The sequence below is a fragment of the Mustelus asterias genome, chromosome 4 (genome assembly GCF_964213995.1).
Source record: "Mustelus asterias chromosome 4, sMusAst1.hap1.1, whole genome shotgun sequence".
Taxonomy (NCBI): domain Eukaryota; kingdom Metazoa; phylum Chordata; class Chondrichthyes; order Carcharhiniformes; family Triakidae; genus Mustelus; species Mustelus asterias.
The window spans coordinates 101,328,158-101,346,027 of NC_135804.1; the positions used below are offsets into that span (position 1 = coordinate 101,328,158).

The 17,870-nt window shown below is 43.1% G+C and overlaps 1 protein-coding gene across 3 annotated transcripts in view; it reads right to left on the reverse strand.

The window, feature by feature from the left end:
* The window catches only part of taf1 (TAF1 RNA polymerase II, TATA box binding protein (TBP)-associated factor), a 142,248-nt gene extending 133,192 nt beyond the window's left edge, over positions 1-9,056 (reverse strand). For all 3 annotated transcript variants that reach the window (XM_078211472.1, XM_078211473.1, XM_078211471.1), the window contains exon 1: positions 8,981-9,056. The gene's annotated coding sequence lies outside the window, so the exon portion shown is untranslated. The remainder of the gene's footprint in view (positions 1-8,980) is intronic.
* Positions 9,057-17,870: the final 8,814 nt, after the last annotated feature.

The following is a 17,870-nucleotide window of genomic DNA, read 5'->3' on the forward strand; positions in this document are numbered from 1 at the left end:
TTAATCATAAACAATGCTAAACAATGTGCAATAATTTAAGAGTACAGTAGAGATGCCAATGGACAAAAAGATGCCAGACAAAATTTAGCATAACGGAATGTAAGTTTATGATCAAGTAGGAGAATCAAGAATGCAGAATATCTATAATAATTTTAATGTTTGTCTGTTTGGACTGTTTTGATTGGCCAGTGTAATGGGCACATTTGTTGGGTGGATTTATTTGATAGCGGTCTCTGGAACACATAGAGGCACATGGATGTGCAAAGGACTGGAACAGTAACATGCGTAACTGTCAACAGTTGGTGCATCACTGTCCCCTTGAAAAGATGAAGTCTCTGTGAGACAGGGTTCAGATTTTCCCTGACAGTTATGAAGGTCATTTTCTTTTTTAAAAGCTGGGGGGAAACTCATTGAGAAGCATCAGGATTCACCCTTTCATTTCACCTCACTCTGGCGATGTTAACGTATGGTAGCTGGGAGATAAGTATATGTGATCATGACCCAAAATCATTCTGCAATGACTACTGGCTCAGTCAGCAGACAAAACAGCAGCATAACTGATCACAGAATGCATCACCTGGCCCTCTGAGTTGAGCAGTAAAGTTGAGACCCTTTGTGAGTCAATGCTGTCTGATGTTTAGATTGGGCATAATCAATCTTACTGAATTTTAATTACATATTTTTCAAAATGCCAGCCAAGAAACTTCTGCTTGCAAATGAGTGGATGGAGGACGGGGAGGCAATGAAAGCTAAATATGGAGATGTTAGAACATAGAACATAGAACAGTACAGCACAGAACAGGCCCTTCGGCCCACGATGTTGTGCCGAGCTTTATCTGAAACCAAGATCAAGCTATCCCACTCCCTATCATCCTGGTGTGCTCCATGTGCCTATCCAATAACCGCTTAAATGTTCCTAAAGTGTCTGACTCCACTATCACTGCAGGCAGTCCATTCCACCCCCCAACCACTCTCTGCGTAAAGAACCTACCTCTGATATCCTTCCTGTATCTCCCACCACGAACCCTACAGTTATGCCCCCTTGTGATAGCTCCATCCACCCGAGGAAATAGTCTTTGAACGTTCACTCTTTCTATCCCCTTCATCATTTTATAAACCTCTATTAAGTCTCCCCTCAGCCTCCTCCGCTCCAGAGAGAACAGCCCTAGCTCCCGCAACCTTTCCTCATAAGACCTACCCTCCAAACCAGGCAGCATCCTGGTAAATCTCCTCTGCACTCTTTCCAGCGCTTCCACATCCTTCTTATAGTGAGGTGACCAGAACTGCACACAATACTCCAAATGTGGTCTCACCAAGGTCCTGTACAGTTGCAGCATAACCCTACGGCTCTTAAACTCCAACCCCCTGTTAATAAAAGCTAACACACTATAGGCCTTCTTCACAGCTCTATCCACTTGAGTGGCAACCTTTAGAGATCTGTGGATATGAACCCCAAGATCTCTCTGTTCCTCCACAGTCTTCAGAAGCCTACCTTTGACCCTGTAATCCACATTTAAATTAGTCCTACCAAAATGAATCACCTCACATTTATCAGGGTTAAACTCCATTTGCCATTTTTCAGCCCAGCTTTGCATCCTATCTATGTCTCTTTGCAGCCTACAACAGCCCTCCACCTCATCCACTACTCCACCAATCTTGGTGTCATCAGCAAATTTACTGATCCACCCTACAGCCCCCTCCTCCAAGTCATTTATAAAAATTACAAATAGCAGAGGACCAAGCACTGATCCCTGTGGCACTCCGCTGGTAACTGGTTTCCAGTCCGAAAATTTTCCATCCACCACCACCCTCTGTCTTCTGTCAGATAGCCAGTTACCTATCCAATCGGCCAAACTTCCCTCTATCCCACACATCCTTACTTTCTTCATAAGCCGACCGTGGGGGACTTTATCAAATGCCTTACTAAAATCCATGTATATGACATCAACTGCACTACCTTCATCTACACACTTAGTTACCTCCTCAAAAAATTCTATCAAATTTGTGAGGCAAGACTTGCCCTTCACAAATCCGTGCTGACTATCCCGGATTAAGCTGCATCTTTCTAAATGGTCGTAAATCCTATCCCTAAGGACCTTTTCCATCAACTTACCGACCACCGAAGTAAGACTAACCGGCCTATAATTACCAGGGTCATTTCTATTGCCTTTCTTAAACAGATTAACCACATTCGCCACTCTCCAGTCCTCTTGCACCACCCCCGTGGACAGTGAGGACGCAAAGATCAATGCCAAAGGCTCTGCTATCTCATCCCTTGCCTCCCAAAGAATCCTAGGATATATTTCATCAGGCCCAGGGGACTTATCAACTTTCAGTTTATTCAAAATTGCTAGTACATCTTCCCTCCAAACATCGACTTCCGCCAGCCTATCAGCCTGTGACACGTTCTCTTCCTCAAAAACATGGCCCCTCTCCTCTAAGTCATTAATAAAAATCACAAAGAGCAGAGGACCAAGCACTGATCCCTGCGGCACTCCGCTAGCAACCTGCCTCCAATCTGAAAATTTTCCATCCACCACCACCCTCTGTCTTCGATCAGACAACCAGTTACCTATCCAATCGGCCAACTTTCCCTCTATCCCACACCTCCTCACTTTCATCATAAGCCGACCATGGGGGACCTTATGTTGTGCAGTAGGGATGACTTGAGAGGGGTGGCATGGGGTGCTGTGTGGCATGGAGGGAAGGATGACAGGAGGGATATGGCATGGGAAGCATGGAATAGCATGTGATGAAGGTAGGGCGGCATGGTAGCACAGTGGTTAGCACTGCTGCTTCACAGCTCCAGGGACCTGGGTTCGATTCCCGGCTTGGGTCACTGTCTGTGTGGAGTTTGCACATTCTCCTCGTGTCTGCGTGGGTTTCCTCCGGGTGCTCCGGTTTCCTCCCACAGTCCAAAGATGTGCGGGTGAGGTTGATTGGCCATGCTAAAAAAATTGCCCCTTAGTGTCCTGAGATGCGTAGGTTAAGGGGATTAGTGGGTAAAATGTATAGGGATATGGGAGTAGGGCCTGGGTGGGATTGTGGTCGGTGCAGACTCGATGGGCTGAATGGCCTCTTTCTGTACTGTAGGGTTTCTATGATTCTATGAGGATGGCATAGAAAGGCATGGGATGGGGAATGCAAGGAGGGGACAAGAGGTACGGCATAGAAAGGACAGGACTGGCCAAGGACAGCATAGGAGGGAGAGGAGGCATGGGAGGGATGGGTGAAATGGTGAATGGCATAAATCCACTTCTCAATTATCAAGTCTACGCCTGCCCCTCACTATGCCAGTTACTATGCCAGTTTTAGCAGTCACAGTATTTAAAAGTGACTCACTGTATGTAAAACACTTTTCTCAGAGACATGTTGGGTGTCCATATAAATACAGATGATTGGGGAATATTGAATTATCAGGAAGTAATAAATTGGTATATAACTGGTTAACATGGAGGAAGTAGTAGGATTTAAGGGCAGTTTCTCAGAGTGGATGAAGATGTTTAGTCATGTCTGAGACCACTTCTGCTCACTGTGTATATTAGAGATTTGGATATAGGGTGAGACAGACTGAAGACCGAACTTGCAGAGGTTACTAAAATAGGAGGTATAAACAATTAAATTTGAGAATCAAAGGAAACTACAAAGAAATACTGAGAAGATAGCAAAGTGGGCAAAAACTTGGCCAGTGGAATTCAACATCAGTAAAAATGAGGTGGTACATTTTGATTTTTTGGGGAAAGGTTCAATAATGTTGAAAAGCAGGGGAGTTTGGACATTTAGCTTCCAGAAGGAAAACAAAACTAATGGAATACTTGACTTACAGCATGAGATATGAATATAAAAAATCAAGTTATGATTGTATGTCTATATACCTTTGTAAGACCACAGTTGGGAGTAGTGTGCAGCATTGGACCCCTATCGGAAGGATGTTGAGGTGTTAGGAAATACCACTGGCTTAAATAATTGATATTGGGATTTGTGGGTATTAGAAATAAAGTACAGGTTTAACTTAGTTTGTGTTACTGTATTTGTGCGCTAAGAAAGTGTAAAACTTTCAGTTAGCTTATGTTAAAAAGGTGCCTTCATGTCTGTGAGTTTTGGTTTCAATTTAAACTGTGCTTGCATTGTAATTACAGGTTTACGGCGTAAAAGCAATTATAGTGGTAAAAAAATCTAAGTTGCTACTTAGCAACCAGTAGCCCACACTGGAAAGTTTGTGGTTCAATTGGAACCAGGTATCTGAAAAGACAGCTCTCACAGAAACTGCCAACAGAGACTATCAATGGAATAAGGCGCAGAAAGAAAGTTCCAGGATCTAAAGCAGTTAGTTCCAGAAACTAGGGAATGAAAAGAGAAGCCTCAGAACACTTAAGTCAAAGGGATAAAAAAACGGAACCTGAACAAAGTCCTGTTCATTGAAGTTTTAAAAAAGGAGCAGAGCGAGGCTTCCAGTTAGGAGCTACAAGGTGCAGATCTAATGAAATTAGCACGAACCAGACATCTGAAGTAATCCTACAGTCGGTGACACCTTAGAGCAGCCTATGAAGCAATAGTGTTCTGTTTACATGGCTGACCAAGAGATTGCATGGAAACTTGAATGCACTTGGCAATCTTGGGCAGCGTAATACTGAAAGGATAGGTTGAAATCCTGGATGTGGATCCTTGATGAAAGCAACTGAGAGAAAACCTTGGGCGGGAGGAGATTTCAAAGTGTGTTCTTTGAGAGTGGAGTTTGGAAACACTCAAGTGAAAGTCAGAGTTCCAGTGAGACCAGGTGATCACAGTGTGGCAAACAACTGAAGGGCTTTGATGAGAAACCACAGAATTTGAATTGGGTGGCACCTATCACTTGTTTCAGAAGGTGGTGCGTCTGGTCAAATTTCGCCTATTGTCTAACTTTTTAAAATGCATTCATTGGATGTGGGTGTCACTGACTTGTCCAGCATTTATTGCCCAGGTAATTATTAGAATTTTAATCCCAATTTTTACTGAATTCAAATTTCACCATCTGCCATGGTAGAATTCGAACCCAGGTCCCCAGAGCATTACCCTGGGTCTTTGGATCTCTAACCTACTGACAATTATTACTATGCCACCACCTCCCCATAACCCATGACTGTGTACTTACTGACAACATTAGAGTACAAGATATTTCGTAACTTGTGTAATCCTTATAGGTGTGCGTGTATCTGTGAATGTGTAGTAGGAGTGAAGGAGTAGTGTATTATAGTTAATCTTTTCTTGTTGAATAAATATTTTATTATTTTGTTAAAAGTTAATCGGTAGTCCTGCGACTGTTCATCCACGTCTCTAAAAATATACAAAAGTTACGATGTATCGAGCCAGGATTCCGCTCTGGAATCTGGCTGTCCAATAATAACATCAGCTGGAATGATAGCAGAAGCAAAGAGGATACAGCGTAGAATCACGATGGCCCTGCCTGGTGTGAGGCAGTACAAATAAGATGACAAAAATTGGAGCTGTTTATATTAGCTCAGAGGATACAAAAGGGCAATATGATAGAAATGCTTAAAATTATGATGGAATGTGACCATAGAAACAGACTTTCCAGTGGTTGAGTAATCCAAAATGAGGGAACATAGATACAAGATTAAATGTAAAAGGCTTAGGACAAAGAGCAGGGGAAACTTTTGTTTTTCCCTTTGGTGAGAGTCAAAAGATTGTGGAATGCAGTTACCAGAGTTGCCAACTGAGCAAGAGTAAGTTAAATAGTGGAATATGGGGATACAGCATGCAACTGGAATCAGGATTACTGCTCATGTGCAGGTTAAACACCAACATAGACTGATTGGGTTGAGTAGCATGTTTCCATATTACAATTTCTATCTAATTCTAAGCATCTTTTTTCTATCTGAAGTTTACTGGGTGGATGCAAGTAGGGCTTTGATTTACTGATCAGCCTCGCAACACAAATGTTTACCCAGGGTAAGTTGGTAACAATGGCAGATGGAGTATCAAAAGTTAAAGTAGAGATGGTAAAAATCCAAAAGAGATGGGAGTGAATTTCACATTTATATTCTAAAAGGTGCATTCATGCAATAAAGTTATTTAAGAGGAGCATCTGAGACGGTTAGTTCAGATAAAGGAAGATGAAAAGAAAAAGACACTGGGTGGGATTTTAATTCCCTATGGCATGTTTTGCAGCGACAGAACTAGCTCGCCATTGGCTGGTGGCGGTATCTTCCAGTCCCGCTGCTGTCAATGGGGTTTCCCATTGTTTGCACCCTCCATTGCCAGAAAATCACACCCAGTATAACAGAGGCAAGTTTACCCTATGCAAGATAGCTGTTTTGAGACTGCAGCCCATACAGCAGGAAGCTGAGTTCGCTCCCAAAAAACTGCCCAGAGAAAGTCTGTTTTGAGAAGTTGTGTCTATTCTAAATTGAAAGCAACCCCAAAAGATATAGGTGCCTGGTGTGGTAACCATTGCTAGGTTTTAGTTTTAGAACCAATGGGATGTTGTTTGGAGATGCGTAGCTCTGAGGTTAGAAAAATAAAGGGGTTTGAATCTGGATAAATTTAAAGATATTGTGAATCACCATTAAGATAGTTAAGTGAATTTTAAGTTGACTTTGTGTGCTTGATTGTATAATAAACATTTATTTTGTTTAAAAATCACAAGAGTCTGGGACACCCTTCACATCTTTCCTCACAATATACCAAATTGCAAAAAACAGCTCTGAGCGGGCATTTCAAAGTTCCCTTCTAGGTTTTGGAATGCCTTAGCATTTAACATCAGCTATGTTTTTAGCGTTGGCATTTGCATTACAGCACTGCAGTTTTTAAGATATTACACTGACTAAATTTAAAACTTGGTTCTTTTTGTTCTGAACATTGCTGAGCTGATCACGGCCATAAGCGCAAGAATTTCCATCTTTAATCCTATAGTTATCTCCCCTCCATTAAAATGCTTCTTAAACCTCACCTCTTTGACCAAGCTTCTGTTCAACTATCCTAATATTCCCTCCTTTGGCTCAATGCCACAGAATCACAAAATTCTGTGATAGCACAGAAGGGGGTAATTTGGCCCATCTTGTCTGCATCGGTTCTCCAAACAAGTATTATGACTTAGTGTCATTTCCCTGCACATTGCTTGAATAGAAACAATCATCCAAAGCCCTCTTGAATGCCTGAACTGAACCTGCCTCCACCACACTTCCATGAAATGCATTCCAGACCTGGACCACTCACGTGAAAAGTTTTTTCTCACATCACATTTGCTTCTTTTGCAAATCATTTTAAATGTGTGCTCTCTCATTCTTGATCCTTTTAGGAGGGGGCACCGTTTCTCCCAATTGACTCAGTCCAGCCTCCTCATGATTTTGAACTGTCAGATTTCCTCTCAGCCTTCTTCTGTCCAGGGATAACAGTCCCAGCCTCTCCAATCTATCCAAATAACTGAAGTTTTTCATCTCTGGAATCATGTTTGTAAACTTCTTCTGCATACTCTCCAATGCATTTACATCCTTCATATAGTGTGGCACCCAGACTGTACACAATAGTCCAGCTAGTGTCTTGTATAAGATCAGCATAACCTCCTTGCTCTTGTACTCTATGCCCCTATTAATAAAGCCCAAATACTATATGCATTATTCAATGCTATCGCCACCATCAATGATCTATGCAAATATACATGCAGGTTCCTCTGCCCCTGCACCCTTTTAGAATTTTGCACCTTATTTTATATTGTCTCGCCACATTCTACCAAAATGAATCACGTTAACATTTATACCTCAAGTGGCTTGAGATGTTTTAATGCATAGTATATAAATATTGTTATTACTCGATTCAATCATTACCCCAAACCTCTGAGCCAAAAATCATTAGCAAAGTCACCGAAAATGAACTGGATTATAGTTTTAAAAGTTTATTTATTAGTGTCACAAATAGGCTTATATTAACAGTGCAATGAAGTTACTGTGAAAATCCCCTAGTCGCCACACTCTGGCGCCTGTTCAGGTACACTGAGGGAGAATTTAGCATTGCCAATGTACCTAACCAGCAGGTCTTTCAGACTGTGGGAGGAAACCGGAGCACCCGGAGGAAACCCACACAGACACAGGGAGAACGTGCAGACTCCGCACAGTGAACCAAGCCGAGAATCGAACCCAGGTTGCTGGCACTGTGAGACAGCAGTGCTAACCACTGTGCCACCAGGATTATAGGGTTAAATGAGTTCACCATATAAAGATATTTGACAACCACTGACCTCCCTATACACAGGGATGGAAGCACCTTAAGAAGCTGCCGGGGTCACAGATAGAAATAAACCTCCCTGGAGCACAATCAAGCCGGTTTGGTAAATAATGAACACGAGATTGTGCCAGATACAGTAAAGTCCACAGACTCTGTCCCAGTCCCAGATCCTCCAGTTCCAACCCAGGGACTGAGAGTCTTTTCAGAATGTCGAGCTCTCCTCCGCACGGTAGCACAGTGGTTAGCGCTGCTGCTTCACAGCTCCAGGGACCTGGGTTTGATTCCCGGCTTGGGTCACTGTCTGTGTGGAGTTTGCACATTCTCATCGTGTCTGAGTGGGTTTCCTCCTGGTGCTCCGGTTTCCTCCCACAGTCTAAAGATGTGCGGGTTAGGTTGATTGGCTATGCTAAAATTGCCCCTTAGTGTCCTGAGATGCATAGGTTAGAGGGATTAGCAGGTAAAATATGTGGGGGTAGGGCCTGGGTGGGATTGTGATCGGTGCAGACTCGATGGGCCGAATGGCCTCTTTCTGCACTGCAGGGTTTCTATGGTTTTCCTCAGAAACCTCTGGAACCTTAACTCCGGCCCATCCGATGCTCTCTCTCCGGTTCCGCCGTCTCCAGCCTCCTCTACATTTCAAGGCCCACTGAGACCAAACCTTATCGCACCCATGTCAAACTGTCAGCCAGCCACAGCACAAGAACCGCTCCTAGAATTTCACTCTCCCCGCCCCGCCATCTACAAACCCCGACAGACTTACCACATTCCCGGCGCCGCTCCTCCGACACGACAGGCAAAACTGGCCAACCTCCCGGTACAGCGACACCCACCGACCTGGAGGATCACAGCGCCACCCATTGACTCGGGGGGTGGTTACAGCGCCGCTCACTCACCCAGAGGATCATAGCGCCACCCACCGACCAGGAGGATCACAGCGCCACCCAGTGACTCCGAGGGGCAGGGTGCACAGGGCCGCTCACTCACCCAGAGGATCATAGCGACACCCACCGACCTGGAGGATCACAGCGACACCCATTGACCTGGAGGATCGCAGCGCCACCCACTGACCTGGAGGATCACAGCGCCACCCACTGACCCGGAGGATCAGAGCGCCGCCCAGTAACACGGAGGATCACAGCGCCGCCCATTGATCCGGAGGATTACAGCGCAACCCACTGACTTCTGACCCGGAGGATCATAGCGCCACCCACTGATCCGGAGCACCACAGCGCCACCTGCTAATTCGGAGGATACAGTAAGAAGTCTCACAACACCAGGTTAAAGTCCAACAGGTTTATTTGGTAGCAAAAGCCACTAGCTTTCGGAGCACTGCTCCTTCGTCAGATAAGTGGGAGTTCTGTTCACAAACAGGGCATATAAAGACACAAACTCAATTTACAAAATAATGGTTGGAATGCGAGTCTTTACAGGTAATCAAGTCTTAAAGGTATATATGTGAGTGGAGGGAACATTAAGCACAGGTTAAAGAGATGTGTATTGTCTCCAGACAGGACAGTTAGTGAGATTTTGCAAGCCCAGGCAAGTCGTGGGGGTTACAGATAGTGTGTCATGAACCCAAGATCCCGGTTGAGGCCGTCCTCATGTATGCGGAACTTGGCTATCAGTCTCTGCTGAGCGACTCTGCGTTGTCATGTGTCGTGAAGGCTGCCTTGGAGAACGGTTACCCGAAGATCATAGGCCGAATGACCGCTGAAGTGTTCCCCAACAGGAAGAGAACACTCTTGCCTGGTGATTGTCGAGTGGTGTTCATTCATAACGTCTGCATGGTCTCCCCAATGTACCATACCTCGGGACATCCTTTCCTGCAGCGTATCAGGTAGACAACATTGGCCGAGTTGCAAGAGTAGGTACCGTGTACCTGGTGGATGATGTTCTCACGTGAGATGATCCGACACATCTTGCAGAGGTTGCTGTGGCAGGGTTGTGTGGTGTCGTGGTCACTGTTGTCCTGAAGGCTGGGTAGTTTGCTGCGGCCAATGGTCCGTTTGAGGTTGTGCGGTTGTTTGAAGGCAAGACTCAGAGGATCATTATAATGATAATGAGATAATTCGGAGGATCACAGCGCCACCTACTAATTCGGAGGATCACAAGGCCACCCACTGACTGGAAGCATCACAGCGCCGCCGACTGACCGGGAGGATCACAGCGCCGCCCACTGACCTGGAGGATCACAGTGTCGCTTACTCACCCAGAGGATCACAGCGCCACCACTGACCCAGAGGATCACAGCTTAGTATGGCTCCTGCTCTGCCCAAGACCGCAAGAAACTACAAAAGGTTGTAAATGTAGCCCAATCCGTCACGCAAACCAGCCTCCCATCCCTTGACTCTAACTACACTTCCAGCTGCCTCGGCAAAGCAGCCAGCATAATTAAGGACCCCATGCACCCCGGACATTCTCTTTTCCACCTTCTTTCTTCGGGAAAAAGAAACAAAAGTCTGAGGTCACGTACCGACCGACTCAAGAACAGCTTCTTCCCTGCTGCTTTCGAATGGACCTACCTTGCATAAAAGTTGATCTTTCTCTACACCCTAGCTATGACTGTAACACTACATTCTGCACTCGCGTTTCCTTCTCTATGAACGGTATGCTGTGTCTGTATAGCGCACAAGAAACAATACTTTTCACTGTATGCTAATACATGTGACAATAAATTAAATTAAATCAAACCTGGAGGATTTGGAGCACCACCCATTGACTGGAGGATTGCAACACAACCTACCAACCACTGAAAGTCACACAGTCATTATCGATGTAGCGTGTCTTTTTTCATTGTAAATAGCAAAACAATATTGAGATGCTTCTGGACCTTCATGCCCTTGGAGTGGCCAGGGGCATAGACCTTAATGTTTAAATTTGGCATAAGATTGTGGTCAGAAATTATCCTCGTGACTTGGAAATATATTGCCATCCCTTCATTGTCTCTGGGTCAAAATCCTGGAATTCATTCCCTAACAGCACTGTGGGTGTACCTACACCTCAGGAACTGCAGCAGTTCAATAAAGCAGCTCACCACCAAGGACAATGAGGGATGTGCAATGTACAGGCCTAGCCAGCGACACCCACATCCCAGAATTGAATTTTAAAATGCAATTTGTGCCACACATGGCTTTTGTTATATGCACTCCGTCTTCACAAGTTATCTCCATCCAGCACGGTAGCACAGTGGTTAGCACTGCTGCTTCACAGCGTCAGGGACCTGGGTTCGATTCCTGGCTTGGGTTGCTGTCTGTGTAGAGTTTGCACATTCTCCTCATGTCTGCGTGGGTTTCCTTCGGGTGCTCTGGTTTCCTCCCACAGTCTAAAGATGTGCGGGTTAGGTTGATTGGCCATGATAAAATTGTCCCTTAGTGTCCTGAGATGCGTAGGTTAGAGGGATTAGCAGGTAAAATATGTGTAGGGATAAGGAGGTAGGGTGTGGGTGGGATTGTGGTCGGTGCAGACTCGATGGGCCAAATGGCCTCTTTCTGCACTGTAGGGTTTCTAGGAAAAATAACAGTGACGAGTGCAGAGTCTATTTGATTTTTGTGAATGCCTAGCTCTGGTTTTCTCCCCACTGTCACGAATGTTTGTTTAACAACTGGTGGAGTGGGGCTAACATGATAGATACATTTTGTAGAAATCTACCATAGTAGTTCACCATTCCAAGAAAAGACTTTAATTCTGAGACATTTGTTGGCTAACCTCTTATGGCTTTTACCTTGTCTTCCAAATGGTACACCCTAAAACCTAAATAGGCAACTTTGTCTGCTTGGAAAGTACATTTCTCCCGTTGAAGCCTAACCTATGCTTCTTTAAATCACTTCAAATCTCCTCCAAGTTTGCCATGTTCTTCAGGTAAGACTCCTGTAATTAGAACACTGTCAAGATAAACCATTCAGGTTGCCTTTTACATTGTACATTGCAAAATGGTACAGGTGGATGAGACTGAAAGGCAGGCGTGAATATTCGTATAAACCCTTTTTTAAAAGTTTTTTTAAAAAGTTTATTTATTAGTCATAAGTAAGGCTTGCATTAACACTGCAATGAAGTTACTGTGAAATTCCCCGAATCGCCACACTCCGGCGCCTGTTTGGGTACACGGAGGGAGAATTTAGCATGGCCAATGCACCTAACCAGCAAGTCATTCAGGTTGTGGGAGGAAACTGGAGCACCCAGAGGAAACCCACGCAGACATGGGGAGAACGTGTAAAACTCCACACAGACAGTGACTCAAGCCAGGACTTGAACATGGGGTCCCTGGCGCCGTGAGGCAGCGGTGCTAACCACTGTGCTGCCCCTAGTGAGCGTTGATAGTTATGAATCTGAGTCTTCATCCAATTCCAACTGCTGGTTGGCAGGACTGAGGTCTAACTTGGTGCATTTTAGGCTATCTGCCTATTTGAGCTCCTGTAGTAACTGTTAATTTATGGTCCCCACAGATTCTTACAGTCCAATCTGGTTTTAGGGTAAGGACAATGGGTGCAGCCCATTATGAAAGTTGAACAGGCTCTATGATATTTAAATCTTGCAGTCAACTTCAACCTTAAGAGGAAGCGCATAGGGCACCGCACAAGCCCTGAAAAATGTTGGTGTTGCCTCCGGATTCAAATATATTTTAAACTTAGCTCCCCTAATATGTCCTAATTCCATTTGGAAGAGTTCAGAACATTTATTTTGCAGCTCCTGAAAGTCTCCATCTCACATATTTAACATCTCTAAGCAATTTGGTTTAATCTGCTTAAGTCAATCATGCCCCATTAAACAAGTCCAATGTACCTTAATTACCAAAATAGGTGACTATGCCGTCTGATCCTGGTAGGACACTAACATTTGCTGTCCCGAAACTCTTCAGTGATTCTCTGGTATAGGTAGACAACACAGAGGGAAGAGATAAAAAAAGATACCTCTGGCTTTCTTTAAAAACACAATGCAGAAAACTAACTGGTTTAAAATAAAAACTGCATCTTCCCTGCAAGCTTTGCTCCTCCTATTAGCACATGACTGTCAAAACCCGACTCCAACCCCAAAGGAAACCTAAGTATATACAAATGCATCAACTGTTTAGACAAACATCAGTAGCTAAAATCAATTATCCTGCATTCTCGACATTTGATCTGCCTGTTGCCCAAACAAATTGGCACGATGTAAAAGTTGAATACCCCTTACAAAGAAACAAAGGCATAGAATCATTACACCACCCTCCTTAAAAACAAAGAAAATATGGCTTCGTTTTTCAACACCTCTAGTTTTCACATTAGCACTCCATAAGATATATATACACATTTTATTACATGCAAGCATGCTAAAGATTATTGTCCCGTTCTGTTCTTTTCCAACATGAACATCCCTTCCTTGATCAAAGTCACAAAAAAGCATCTGCAATGACGTCTCTCTTCCTACTTTTCGACACACTGTTGTTCAGCTGCTTCCTCTGTCTTTTCAGAAGCCTCCTGTTTTTGATCTTGCTTTGATTCCAAGTCCGAGCCCGATTCTATTGTCATGATTGTAAATCATTTCTGGTAATGTCCTCAGAGTTGGACAGGATCTGGAGGGTACAACTTTACATTGAATGCAAACTGGCACAAACCAAGTCAGATTTACTTTTCAATTTGCTTCACAGGGTCCAACCAGTTCTTTGAGGAATGTCAAATTCAGAATTATCTGAATTTGTTTCTTCACTGAGTAGCAAACTCATCCTCCATCTGCTTTCCTTCCCCATCAAAATACCGTTTTAGCATATTAACATGGCACACAGTTTTCCTTCCATCTGGCATTTTTAATCAAATAATTCACCTTAATCAATTTTCTTTCAACTTGATAAGGCCCACTAAACCTTGCTTTTAATGATTCACCTACCACTGGTAATACTATTTATCCCCATGAACAGAACTATTTAAAAAAATCTTTTGTCCGCTTCTTTTTCATCATATGCTGTGCCACTTTTAAATAGCATCTAGCCAACTCACCAGCTCTATTTAACCTCTCCCTAAAATTTAACAGTTCAGTAATGTAGTCTCTGAATGCTGACTCACCAATTTCTCTTTGATCAATTTATGACCAAAAATCAATTCAAATGGACTGACTTTAGTTGATTCATTAGGTGCATCCCTGATCGCAAAATGTACTAATGGAATTCTTTTAACCTCTCCTAACTATAGAGCTTCAACGTGGTCTTTAACGTTTGATGCCACTGTTCCAATGCTCCCTGCGATTTTGGATGATACAGTTGATTTAATTGCTTTACTCCATAACTTCCCTGAATAATTTTGATGTAAAATTTGATCCTTGATCGGATTGGGTTTCTGTGAGTAGCCTGCATCTAGTAAAAAAAATTTAGATAACTCTACAATTTTTACTTTTCGGCAGGATTCTGACTTAGGCATTCAGTCATAATCCCACAGATGGTAGCTTTGCACCATTGGCTCCTCAGCCAAGCACATATGGTTCCTCTTGTACTGAGCCGGATTACTATTGCAACAATTTGTGTCATCAATAGGGTAAAACTAACCTGTCTCATGATGGTCTAATCCCAGCTCATGTTCCCCATTAGTGGTTGAACAATCCAACACTTAGTGAATTCTGCTTCACAATAGGAAGAGCGACAAAGGATCTTAAAGCAACGTCACTATGAACTCTTGGCCGCCACAGGCCAGTTATTCCTGTGGTAACTTTTCTGATACCTCCTGCTTAAAACCCAAAAGGTCAGAAGGATCTAATAGTACATAAGGGAATTGCCTCCGGAAATCTAGTAGATACATCCATTATGGTGAACAAATACAGATTCACACTTCTCGTTTTAAGAAGGTCCCACACAATTAGGACCCTCATAAAAGGTTCCTCAAATGCTGGAATGGGCATTAAGGGTGCTGGTTTTATTAGCACTTGGTTTTTCTATTACCCGACATATCACAAGTGTGGCAAAATTCTGCTACATTTTTACACAGTTCTGGCCAATAAAACTTTGTATTTTCACTCGAGTTTGCCTTACTCCCAAATGACCTCCTACTGAAACATTAAGCGCTTCCTGTCACACTTCCTTTCTATAACCCACAGGTAATACAACTTGATAAACGTTTGCCCATTTTTCATCTGCATATGTAAAGATCTCTACTTTCTCAGTAAGACACAGTTTTTAAATGTAACACCACTCTGGTAGACACTCATTCTTGTGTATACTTACTGATACAAATCTTTACATCTTTGTTGTAATTCTGCCAACTTTCCTGAACAAAAGATATTCACTTCATCCTCCACCTGTTCTTGCTCTTTATCAACCATCTGGTCAAAAATGGTTTCTGATAACTGAACCCAAGTTTCCTTATCTTTACTCTAATTTCTCCCCATCTCAACTTGGAGCTGAGAGATCTTGTTACCACACAGGCAGTAGAAATCCCAGGATATGCCTCCTGTAACACCTTAAGTCGTTTGATTTTCTACTGACTTTACAACCACAGTAGGCATCACTCGCATCTGTGGATAAACTGTATCCCCACTTTTTACTGACTCTCCAATCTTACCTTACATAATGAACAGTACTCTTTTCACCTTGAATTCCATGTACTACCACCTTTTGTGGCAAAATTTCTTCTGAACAAATCTTCTCGTCTCTCACCATTAAAGATTGACTTTCTCTCGTATCGCTCAAGATCTTAACTTCTTTACCTACCCCTTCTGGTATACACGAGTAAATGTTACCCACACAAGTAAATTCTTGAGAGATCTGGCAATTGCTTAACAACAAATACATTCTTTTGCACCTCTATCTTCAACCATGGTTTCCTTTACTACTTTAACAAACCCTACTGGCGATCCTGTTTTACCACATCTCGTCTTCCCAGTGCTTTTCTTAAGCCAACACAGACTTAGTGTGTCCAACTTTATTACAATGAAAACATCTCAAGCGTTTTTCTCTTCCACCCTCATGTGTTTCCTTTTCAACCCAAGGTAAACTATCCATACTATCGCCAGAAAGATCTCCTTTGCTTTTACCACCTGAAGATTTCTCTTTTCCCCACTTTCTATCCTTCAGAGATTGAAATTTTTGTCAAAACCCAAACCTTGATTTATGAAGTAACTCAATCATTTGCCAATCTCAGTTTTAACACCTTGCTTTTCCACATGAGTTTTCACTCTTCAGGAAGTGAATTTAACTCCTCCAAAATAACCATTTCCCAAGAGCGTCATAACTGGTCTACTTTTAATGCTTTTATTCATTCATTCATTCATGGGGCATGAGCATCACTAGCTGATCAGCATTTATTGACTAGTTGCATCCCTAGTTGCCCAAGGGCAGTTGAGAGTCAACCACATTGCTGTGGCTCTGAAGTCACATATGGGCCAGACTAGCTAAGGACAGCAGATTTCATTCCCTGAAGGGCATTAGCAAACCAAATGGGTTTTTTCCAACATGGTTATCTTAATCATGATTCTTAATTCTGAATTCAAATTCCACCATCTGATGTGGCGGAATTCGAACTCGTGTCCCCAGAACATTAGCTGAGTTTCTAGATTAATAGTCCAGTGATAATACCACTAAACCATTGCCTCCCCTCTCCCCCAACAATTTTGTTTGAATCAACAATACCCACATGGTCTGGCCATTTTACTTGTTGCTACTTTTTCCAAAGGAAATGAAAACAGCTTCTACATCCTTCTTGTCAAATCTTGGCAGCGATTGAAATATTTAAACAGATATTCCACTACGATAGGTTGATTCTCACTCGGTCCTCATCACTGCTCCCAGTTTTTACCTTTGCTTCCACTAGTTTAAGTAGACATTCGCTTTTCAGTTCCAGTTTCCGAAGTTCAAAAACTCTCTCCTTTTGTTCCGCCAGGGCTATTCTCTCCTTTTTTTGCTCTGCCCCCAATATTGTTCAAGTACAATATCAGAAACCAAGCTATATTTAGAGTAGATCCCAACTTTTTGCTATTTATGCAAGGATAAGGTGTTGCACTCCAGATGTGATTCCACTGACACTAGGAAACGTATCAAAAATTTAATACACAGTTTAATTGTAACAAAAATTAACATTTACCAATTGAACAATACTCAAACCTGAAAGGTACAGTTCTTAACTGCTGACCTATCCCTATGATTTCCAATTCAAGCAATATTCCTCAGACTTAAAATCCCTCTTAATCAGTTAGTAAACCACAGGTTTAACGTGCTTGTATTTGTTCAAAAGGTTCTAGGACTGTTAACACCTCTGAAGAGAGACTGTCTTCTGACAGCTAAAAACAGAAGCCTCGAGAGAACAAGAGATAGAAAAGGAGCAGGCAGAAAACTGACTTTTAGAATGAGAAAAACTGTACCTTCCAAAGAAAACAAAACCAGGAACAGGCCCTTCAAGCCTGTACCGACTATGCTGCCCAACTGAACTAAAACCCCCTGCCCTTCCAGGGACCATATCCCTCCATTACCGTCCAATTCATGTATTTGTCAAGACGCCCCTCAAAAGTCACTATTGTATCCGCTTCCACCCCCCTCTTAAAAAACTTAAACCATGCCCCTCACACCTTAAACTCATGACCCCTTGTAATTGAATCTTCCACCCTGGGAAAAAGCTTCTGACTATCCACTCCGTCCATGCTCCACAATATTGTGGACTTCTATCAGGTCGCCCCTCAACCTCCATTGTTCCAGTGAG